This window comes from Muntiacus reevesi, chromosome 4, assembly GCF_963930625.1.
Source record: "Muntiacus reevesi chromosome 4, mMunRee1.1, whole genome shotgun sequence".
Lineage (NCBI taxonomy): Eukaryota > Metazoa > Chordata > Mammalia > Artiodactyla > Cervidae > Muntiacus > Muntiacus reevesi.
This window is the reverse complement of record NC_089252.1, coordinates 49,689,425-49,698,554: the sequence shown is the minus strand read 5'-3', so window position 1 is coordinate 49,698,554 and position 9,130 is coordinate 49,689,425.

Below are 9,130 nucleotides of genomic sequence, written 5' to 3'. Positions count from 1 at the left end.
CTTTCTTAAGACCTTCATCTTTCCTGTAGTTGAAAATCTGAATTTTCAAGAACCACAAGTTACACAGCAGAATAAAAGTGAGCCAGAGTTGCCAACAAGGTTGGAAAAAATTACCAACTCTGTAGACCATAATCTGATAATCGAGATACCCACAGTGTTGTGATCCTCATTAAATCAGAAAAAAAAAAAAGAGAGGGAAATCTCACCAATTCATCCTCCCTAAAAGCAATTAGGTACTATTTCTCGCAATAGGTCACCTCTGATGCAGATACATTCTTTAAGGAGGCAGAAAAATTAATATTTTTCTCCAAAGTCAACGGATGAAAGAGAATCACAGTAAGCAATCTCCTAGGAGCTCAACATCACTGGATCAAGTACAAATGCTGGGTCTTTTTGAACACAGAGCATTTCAGATTGCTCAAAAGCTGACTGCTGTAACTAGGCGGAAGGAATTAACATCGTTTGGTTGGTTTTAGAGAGTAAAACATGCACTCATTCCCTAAAATAGGTGTCTTTCCAATGTATATTTGGCTTTGGGATTTGAAGGAAGCTTACTAAAATTGCATCTTAAGAAAAAACTGTCTTGTATTCTATGGAAACCTCGTGCACACAGTAAGGCTACAAGTCAAGTCCTTGATGGCTTGTTGCTGCTCAGGGATGATATATCTCTCAGCTGTATTATATCTCATATATATTATATTTTATATTATATCTCCTTGCTCTTAACTTCTAATGACTTTATTACTTCATAAAGGATTTCCATCAAACTGAAGGAATCATTTCGTGGCACCAGAAGTGGCAGAAGACGAGACACCCAATTCAAACTATGCCTCCTAAATTGATTTCTCCCTTTATTTAAAAAATTAGATTCAATTTCAAAGCTGAGTATGGTAGATGACCTTATTGTAAGAGTGTGAATTCAAATTAAACACAAAGCCAAGAGCAGATGATACCCTTTAATGATAATGAAGAGAAACACAGAAAATGTAAGAAGGTGTCTGTTATATCCAAAATAGATTCTCAATCATACTTCCAAGAATGTCTTCCAGAAGGTTTAACCAGCTGTTCCTCAATGGAACCTCTTGGATCAACGATCAGATTTCATATTCAATTTTTATGTTTAGTAGTATGGCATTTGCAAATTCTCTATTTAACAATACACTTGCTCCTAAGTCCTTTTAAACTCTGTACTGAAAACCCTTTTTTTGAGCACTGAATGCATGGATCAGTGGTAGCATGAAGGCATATTTGCAGGAAAATTTTAAATAGAAGAAATTTTTAATGGAATTTTTTTATAAATACACATTAAGAATGTTTGCATGTATGATTTAAAATGACTATATCTTCAAAGTGTGAAGCATCCTTACAATTACACTTCTATATCTAATAAAGAGCATAATGTGGGATCATGCAGGACTCAGAAGGATTTCTATTCCACTATTTATCTGTTAATCTAAACACATCCACTACCCAGATTTACTTAATAAATATGATCTATTCTTCACTTCTCTTCTTCAACCAAAATCTAGGCAGTCAGGTAGTAACCCAAGTTTTACAGGACATATGGAGGAGAGTGATGAAGCTAAATGGAATCCATAATAGCTAATCCCAAGGCCTGAGACCAAAGGCAAAACAGAAAGACCTAATCAATCTTGTTCTGTCTCCAGAATAAAATATCATCTGAACCTCAGTGTCCTGAAGTTACCCATACACTTAGATCCAGCACTCTGCAAACACTCAGCATTCTATGCCTGGCGGGGCTTCAGAGCCCAAGTTTAATCTCCTTCTAGAGGGAACAAGACACACAAAAAAATAGCCAGAGCTAATCAGAAGCACACATATGTGTTCTAAGAGGGTAAAGTGAGGAAAAGCCCGCTGCAGTGGGAAGCGTGACTCAAAGCTTCATGAATGCCTGGGTGTTTGACCTGGGTCTTGAAATAAAAATGGCATTTGGGAGATAAAATCAGGCACACTCATAGTATCTTGCTACTGGGGGCTGCAAACAAAGGCCACATCAGCGTGAGGCAGATTGCGTGGGCCTGCCAGGGCCCACAGATGTCGACTTCGTGGGCTCGCTGAATCAGAACACCTGGGAAGCTGGTGGAAAACATTTAGATTCTGTATTTTTCTAGCTCTGTAAGTGTGAGGCAGGGTCAGGAGTCTGCTGCACAGATAGGTTCAGGGGTTAGCCCATGGGGACAGAGGATGAGATAAATAACAATGGAGAGGCAATTTGTACCGGCTCAGAAAGGGTGTTGGAAGTGCAAGGAGTTTGGGTTTTACTCTGTAGATGGAATAGAGTTTCTACATATATATATAGAGAGAGAATTATTTATTTATTTGGCTGTGCTGGGTCTTAGTTGGGGCATGCGAGATCTAATTCCCCAACCAGGGATGGAACCTGGGTCCCCTGTGCTGGGAGTGTGGAGTATTAGTCACTGAACCACCAAGGAAGTCCCAGGTATAAGGATTCTTGGTTACTCTAAAGACCCTTACTATCAAGAACATTTAATTGCCAACTTGTGAACTTAAGGATAAAAATTCTGAGTAAAAGGTCACAGATACAAAGCCATGTGCCCATACACATACCCACACACCTCCATACAGAGACATATAACCAGGAAGTTTACGATGTTAGCAATAATAGTTATATGACTATTTCAATTACAGTGGTTTTCCTCTTGTATGACAAGGATAGGGCTGCTCCAGAGGGAGGTATGGGATGAGTTATCCACCTAGAGGCTGAAGGATTCTAAAGGGCTCTCATCTCTATCACTGACTTGGACAAATTAAAATTTTTGGTGCCTCAGTTTCCTCCCAGGTGAGAGCATGATAAAAAAAAAAAAAAAAAAAAAAAAAAAGCCTGGTAGGTATCAAACGGATAGCAAGAATCACAAGAAAAAAATAAGTAAGAGGCTTCCAAATATTAGTATGAAGTCTGTAAAACCCCCTATTATACGGAAAGGCATATTCAGCTAAGTGTTTTCAGGGGATATGTTCTGACTCCTGAGTTCTAGGGAGATAATCCCATTGTCAATCCCTTTTCATTATTTTTTTTTATTAAAATGTGTAAATGGGGCCGGAGCTTTCCTGGGACTCGTTGCTCTAAGAGAAGCCCAGGTCCCAGAGGTGACTAGCAGCTAATCCCTCCCCTCCCACAGCCACAAAGATGAGAGCAGATGCTCAGAGGAAAGAATCAGCAGCTTATCACAGAAAATCTAATTTACAATAAAAGAAGAACATGCGCCAACATAAAGCCTCAGCTGGAGAAGAATCTTTCTCAAAAACCTGTTTAAGACCCATCCTCATATGTTGAAAATATTTACAAGTTATCAGTCTTTCACTGAGGTCCCCATGAAGTGCTGGCTGTCCTCATGACCATGCTCTGCCCCACCACTGGGGTCTCCTCAAGAGAAGAGCCATCAGTCCCTGGCCCGCTTCTGATTTATGATCATAACCATCCATCATGTGCTACTAGCTACTGCTTCAAAACCAATTCCCCACATCTTTTAGGTTCATAGGAGTAAACATTAAATTTACCCTCTTGGTATCATTTAGGGTTTTCTTTTTTTTCCCCTCCTTTCCCAAAAGTCATGAACAGCTGGATTCTGTTCCTTGGCCTTCATCTGACATGAACAGACTACTGTCATTTAATACTTGATGAGGATCAGGAGGCCAGAAAAGTCCAAATATGATCCACCTAAATAAGAATTACACAGCACACTGCAGGCTGGAATTGAATTTCCTCAATTCATTCTCATAAAGCAATGCAAAGCAGCTATTTTTAACCCTCATTTTATAACTGAAGAAATCAAGGCCCAGAGAGGTTAAGTAATTTGCTTAAGATGTCAGAGTTAATTTGGGGAGTGTCAGAACTATGATAGGTGATGTCTGAAAGAAGAGGAGGAGGCAAGGAAGAGACCTGCAAAAGTCATTCCTTTCAATCTGCCTGGTCCAACTTTGCGGCTGACCTCCAAGAGTCCACGTGGTTTTCTCTCACATGAGATCTGCTTTTCCCAGCTCCCCGACCCAGAGAGATAACCCTTGATTCCCCAGCAGGTGTCACTGTGGTGTATGGATGAGCATCCTTAACTCATCCCAGAAATCGCACTCTCTACCATTGGTACATACAGCTAGTGGAAGTAGGTTATTTGAAAAGTAGATATTTTCTAATCTAATTCCTAGGTTTGTAGGAAAAGAAATCTGAGCACAGAAGCATGAGTTTTCCAGGATCACGTGCCTACAGACACTCAAGACTTGAAGATGAAGCCCCGGAGATCCACCGCTCAGGACCATTCTTTAATCAGCTCTGCCTTGGCACTCCTGTTCTAACTGATGTTTAAGGTTCTTTATCTCCAACAACACCTTCCACAATTCTCTACCTTTTCGAGCATGGGAAGAAAACATATAGAAGGAAGCATTAAAAATATATTGTTTTGGGGACTTCCCTGGAGTCACAGGTTCGATTCCTGATCTGGGAAGATGCCACATACATGGAGCAACCAAGCAACTACTGAGCCTGCGGGCTGCAACTACTCAAGCCTGTGTACCAACAGCCTGTGGTCTGCAGCTACAGAATCCACGGATGTGAGAAGCCCCTGAACTGCAACAAAGAGTAGTTCCCACGCTCTGCAACTAGAAAAAGCCTGCACAAAGCAACGAAGACCCAGTGTGGCCAACATACATAAAATACAAAGTGAGAAAGAAATATCATCCATAGGGCAGCAGTGAGTCTGGCCAAACAGTGAAAAACATGAAAAAAGAGGGCAGAGTGGGTTAAACTGGGTCTCCCCCAAGTGATACGTTCAGATCCTAATCTGTGGGCCGGGGAATGTAAACTTACTTGGAAATGGGTCTGTTTTTTTCCATTTCCCTCCAGTGTCGTGAGTTGGATGTAATCAAGTTATGATAAGGTCACACTGGATCAGGGCAGGCCCTGAACTGAATGACTGATGTCCTCATGCAAAGCGGAGGGGAGGCTCAGAGAGGAAGGAAGGCTCTGGGACTGGACGCGGAGACTGGATCATGCAGCCATAAGCCAAAAACACGCCAGAGTGCTGGGAGTCACCGGGATGGAAGAGAGTCAAGACAGGGTTCTTCCCAGCCTCTTATACTGTTGGTGGGAATGCAAACTGGTGCAGCCACTCTGAAAAAGAGTATGGAGTTTCCCCAAAAGGCCAAAAGTAGAGTGGCCGTATGATTCAGCAGTCTCACTCCTGGGCATATATCCAGAGAAAAACATGGTTCGAAAGGATCCATGCATCTCAAGGTTCATTACAGCACTAGTGAAGTGAAATAATGTCATTTGAAGCAACATGGATGGGACCTAGGGATGATCATACTAAGTAAGTCAGACAGAGAAGACAGATACCATGATAGCACTCACACGTGGAATCTAAAATATGACACGAGTCAGCATATCTACAAAACAAAAACAGACTCACAGATGCGATGCACCTGGAGGCTGTCACACAGAGTAAAGTAAGTCAAGAAGAGACAAATATACTATACTAATTCATACATGCGGAATCTAGAAATATGGTGCAGATGAACTTGTTTGTAGGGCGGGACTAGAGGACTGGAGACGCAGATGCAGAGAATGAACATGTGGACACGGGGCAGGGAAGGGTAGGGGGGATGAATCAAGACAGCAGCATTGGCAAGCGTACACCACTCTGTAAAAGAGATCGTCAGGGACGCTGCTTACAGCACAAGGAGCTCAATGCGGGGCTCTGATGGCCGAGACGGGTGGGACCGGGGCTGGAGGTTGGGGGGGAGATCCGAGAGAGAGGGGATATATGTGTGCATACAGCTGATTCATTTTGTGTACAGAAGAATCTAACACAGCATTCTAAATCAATTACACCAATACAAATCAGACTCACTGACACAGAGAACAGACCTGTGGTTGTCAAGAAGGAGATGTGGGTTAGGGGAGGGGGGAATGGGAGCTTGGGATTAGCAAAGGCAAACTGTTATATATAGGATGGAGAAGCAACAGCCTTCTGCTGTGTAGAACATGGAATCATATTCAATGCTCTGCTGACAAACCATAATGGAAAAGAATATAGATATTTTCACTCCCCCTTTAACCCACTGGTTGTTCAGAAGCGTACTGCTTAGATTCTATGTAATTGTAGATTTTCAGACTTTCCTCTTGTTGATTTCTAGTTTTATACCATTGTGCTCAGAAAAGATAGTTGGTGTCGTTTCAGTCTTCTTTCTGAGATCTGTTTTTTGTCTATCCAATTATCTATCCTGGAGTATATTCCTTGCGCTCTTGGGAGGAATGTGCATTCTGCTGCTGCTGAATGGAATTTTTTTCTATGCTTGTTAATTCCATTTGTTCTTGAGTGTAATTCAATTCCGTTGTTTCCTTGCTGATTTTCTATCTGAAGGATCTATTCATTGCTGACAGTTGAAGTCCCCTACTATTAATATGGGCTTCCCTGGTGGCTCATTGGTAAATAATCTGCCTGCCAAGCAGGAGATGTGAATTGGATCCCTGGGTGGGGACGATCCCCTAGAGAAGGAAACGGCCACCCACGCCAGTATGCTTGTCTCGGAAATTCCATGGACAGAGGAGCCTGGCGAGCTACAGTCCATGGGGTTGCAAAGAGTCAGACACGACTTAGCAACGGAGCACAGACATATGTATAAACATTCACACATATATATGTGTGTGTGTATAACTGAGTCACTATGCTGTCCTGAAGAAATTAATACAGCATGGTAAATGAACTATACATCAATAAAATTAAAAGAAAAAAGAAAGGGTTCTTCCCAAGAGATTTCGGAGGGAATGCCTTGTTGACACCTTTACTTCACACCCTTAATTTAGAAAGTTGTGAGAAAATAAATTTGTTTTTTAAAGCTACTCAGTTTGCGTTATTTTATTAAGAGCAGCCAGCCCTAGGAAACTAATAGAGAGAGTTAGGGACGTATATTTCTATTGCGGGGTAAATGACTCTTGGCCAGGAGACTGATCTCCCTGGCAGCGTGATCTCCAAAGAGGAAAAAATGCCTCCATCTCACCATCCCACCCACGGAATGTCTCAAAAAAGTTTATCTCAAAAAAGTTTATCTAGTCAACTCTCTCCATCCTGAGACCATGGGCATCAGGAAGTTTTCTTTTTGTTAGTTTGTTTGGGGGTTTTGTTTTGTTTCATTTTACTATAATGGGACTTCCCCTGAAGGCCTGTCTACAGGGAAAGGAGGTACTGGTTGGGCCAACAGAACATTCTGGGGTGCATGGGAATGACACTTCTCAATACAGTAACAAATCTGTGTACTTCGCTAATACAAATATTCCCTCGAGAGACAGATCCGCTGATGTGCTAGCTAAGTCAGGTTTGCAACAAGCTCACAAAGCTGAGCCGCTAACTTCTGATGTCGGTAAGTTCACCTTCCTGAGAAGCTTCTTGGGAGAAAACCATTGGGCTTTCTGCTTAGCCCACCACTTGCACCATACATCTTTCTTCTTCGAAACTTCTACAGAATTGATTTCACTTCCTGCTGGCCCCTCTGCCACCATTTTCTAATTAATTGAGATTATTTCATTATACATACAGATTTACACTTTCCACTTGTTTTCCAAAATGCTAAGCTCCATCTTGGCCACTGACTGGCCTTGAACATGACACCAAGTCCCTCAGAACTGTGGCTTCCCTATTGATGAAATGGGCAGACTAATATCATTATTCTATCAGTCTGCTCTGCCTGTCTTACTCGGTTCGTGCTGGAGTCAAGTAAATCACTATGTGGAAATAGCATTAAAGTTTAAAAAAGAAGTACTTTAGTGTTATTACTATAATTATTAACTTGATTTTGCAGCCACTCCATTTCTTCAATTATGTCAATCTTCTGACAAAGCAGAACCCTTTATGCAGGACACCCTTAACATCCCCATGTGTCTATAGCATGTTCATCCGTCAAAAGTCAACTTGAAAGTTACCTCTGCCAGGAACCTTTTACTGCCCCCCAATCCTCTTCCTACTGTTTCACACAATAGGTGTTTGTTTACGTGTTCTTCTCCACACTCAACTGTTAAACCCTTAAGAGCAGGAACCAAGTTTTTTTCTCTGTATCATCAGGGAACTCGATGCCTTTCACATGCGTTCTCAGACACGCTGACTGCCTTAAAGCAATAAACATTTATTATCTCACAGTTTATGCGACTCAGGAATCTGAGCAGGGTTTAGCCAGTGTTTCTGACTCAAGGTCTTTTCTGAGGCTGTGGTTGAGGTGTCAGTCAGGGTTACGCTCGACTGAAGGCTTACCTGGCCTGGAAGATGTGTTTCTAAGCTCCTTCTCATGTTTCCTGGCAGGAAGCCTCAGTTCCTGGCCATTCGGGGTCTCGTCACAGGGCAGCGCCCAACATGTCAGCTGGAGTGACTCTCTCCCCAGAGAGAGCGATTCCGGAGACCGAAAGCGAGAGCCGCCATATTGCTTTCATGACCTCATCTCCGTCACACACTATCATCCTGCTTTCTCCTACTCATCAGAAGTGAATCAGAAAACCCAGCTCACGCACACCAGGGGAGAATTATATGAGTGTGAACGGCAGGGGACAAGGATGACCGCGGGCCACTGTGGAGGCTGGCTACCACAGTGACTGAGGGAATGGATACGCCATGTTTGCCTTTAATTTACTTCCCACTTAGGGCTTTGTATTTTCTTCCAGTCAACACAGACTTGACTTCACTTTTGTTCAAGTGTGCTCAGGAGTGCAAATGCAAAGCAATCATTAACCTTTATTTAATTCAGAAAGATGACTTCTAATGAAGCTAAATGAAAGCGACTTTTGCATTATCTAATCAATGTTTATTCCAAACCCACTTCCCTATTTTATATATATGTGTATATGTATGTGTGTGTGTCTCTCTGTGTGTGTGTATATATATATACACATACATATATATATATATATATATATATATATATATGTCAGTGGTTGAATGAACTTTTAATCAAAATTAACAATCTTTTTAGCAAATGATACCAATAAAATCAGTAAGTATGTGCTAACTGGAATTAATTATTTTAAAAAATATTTTCTAACTTATATTTTCCATTTTCTACTAAATCAGATTGAGACTCTGTTCCTTCTTTTCACAATGAAGAGCCACAC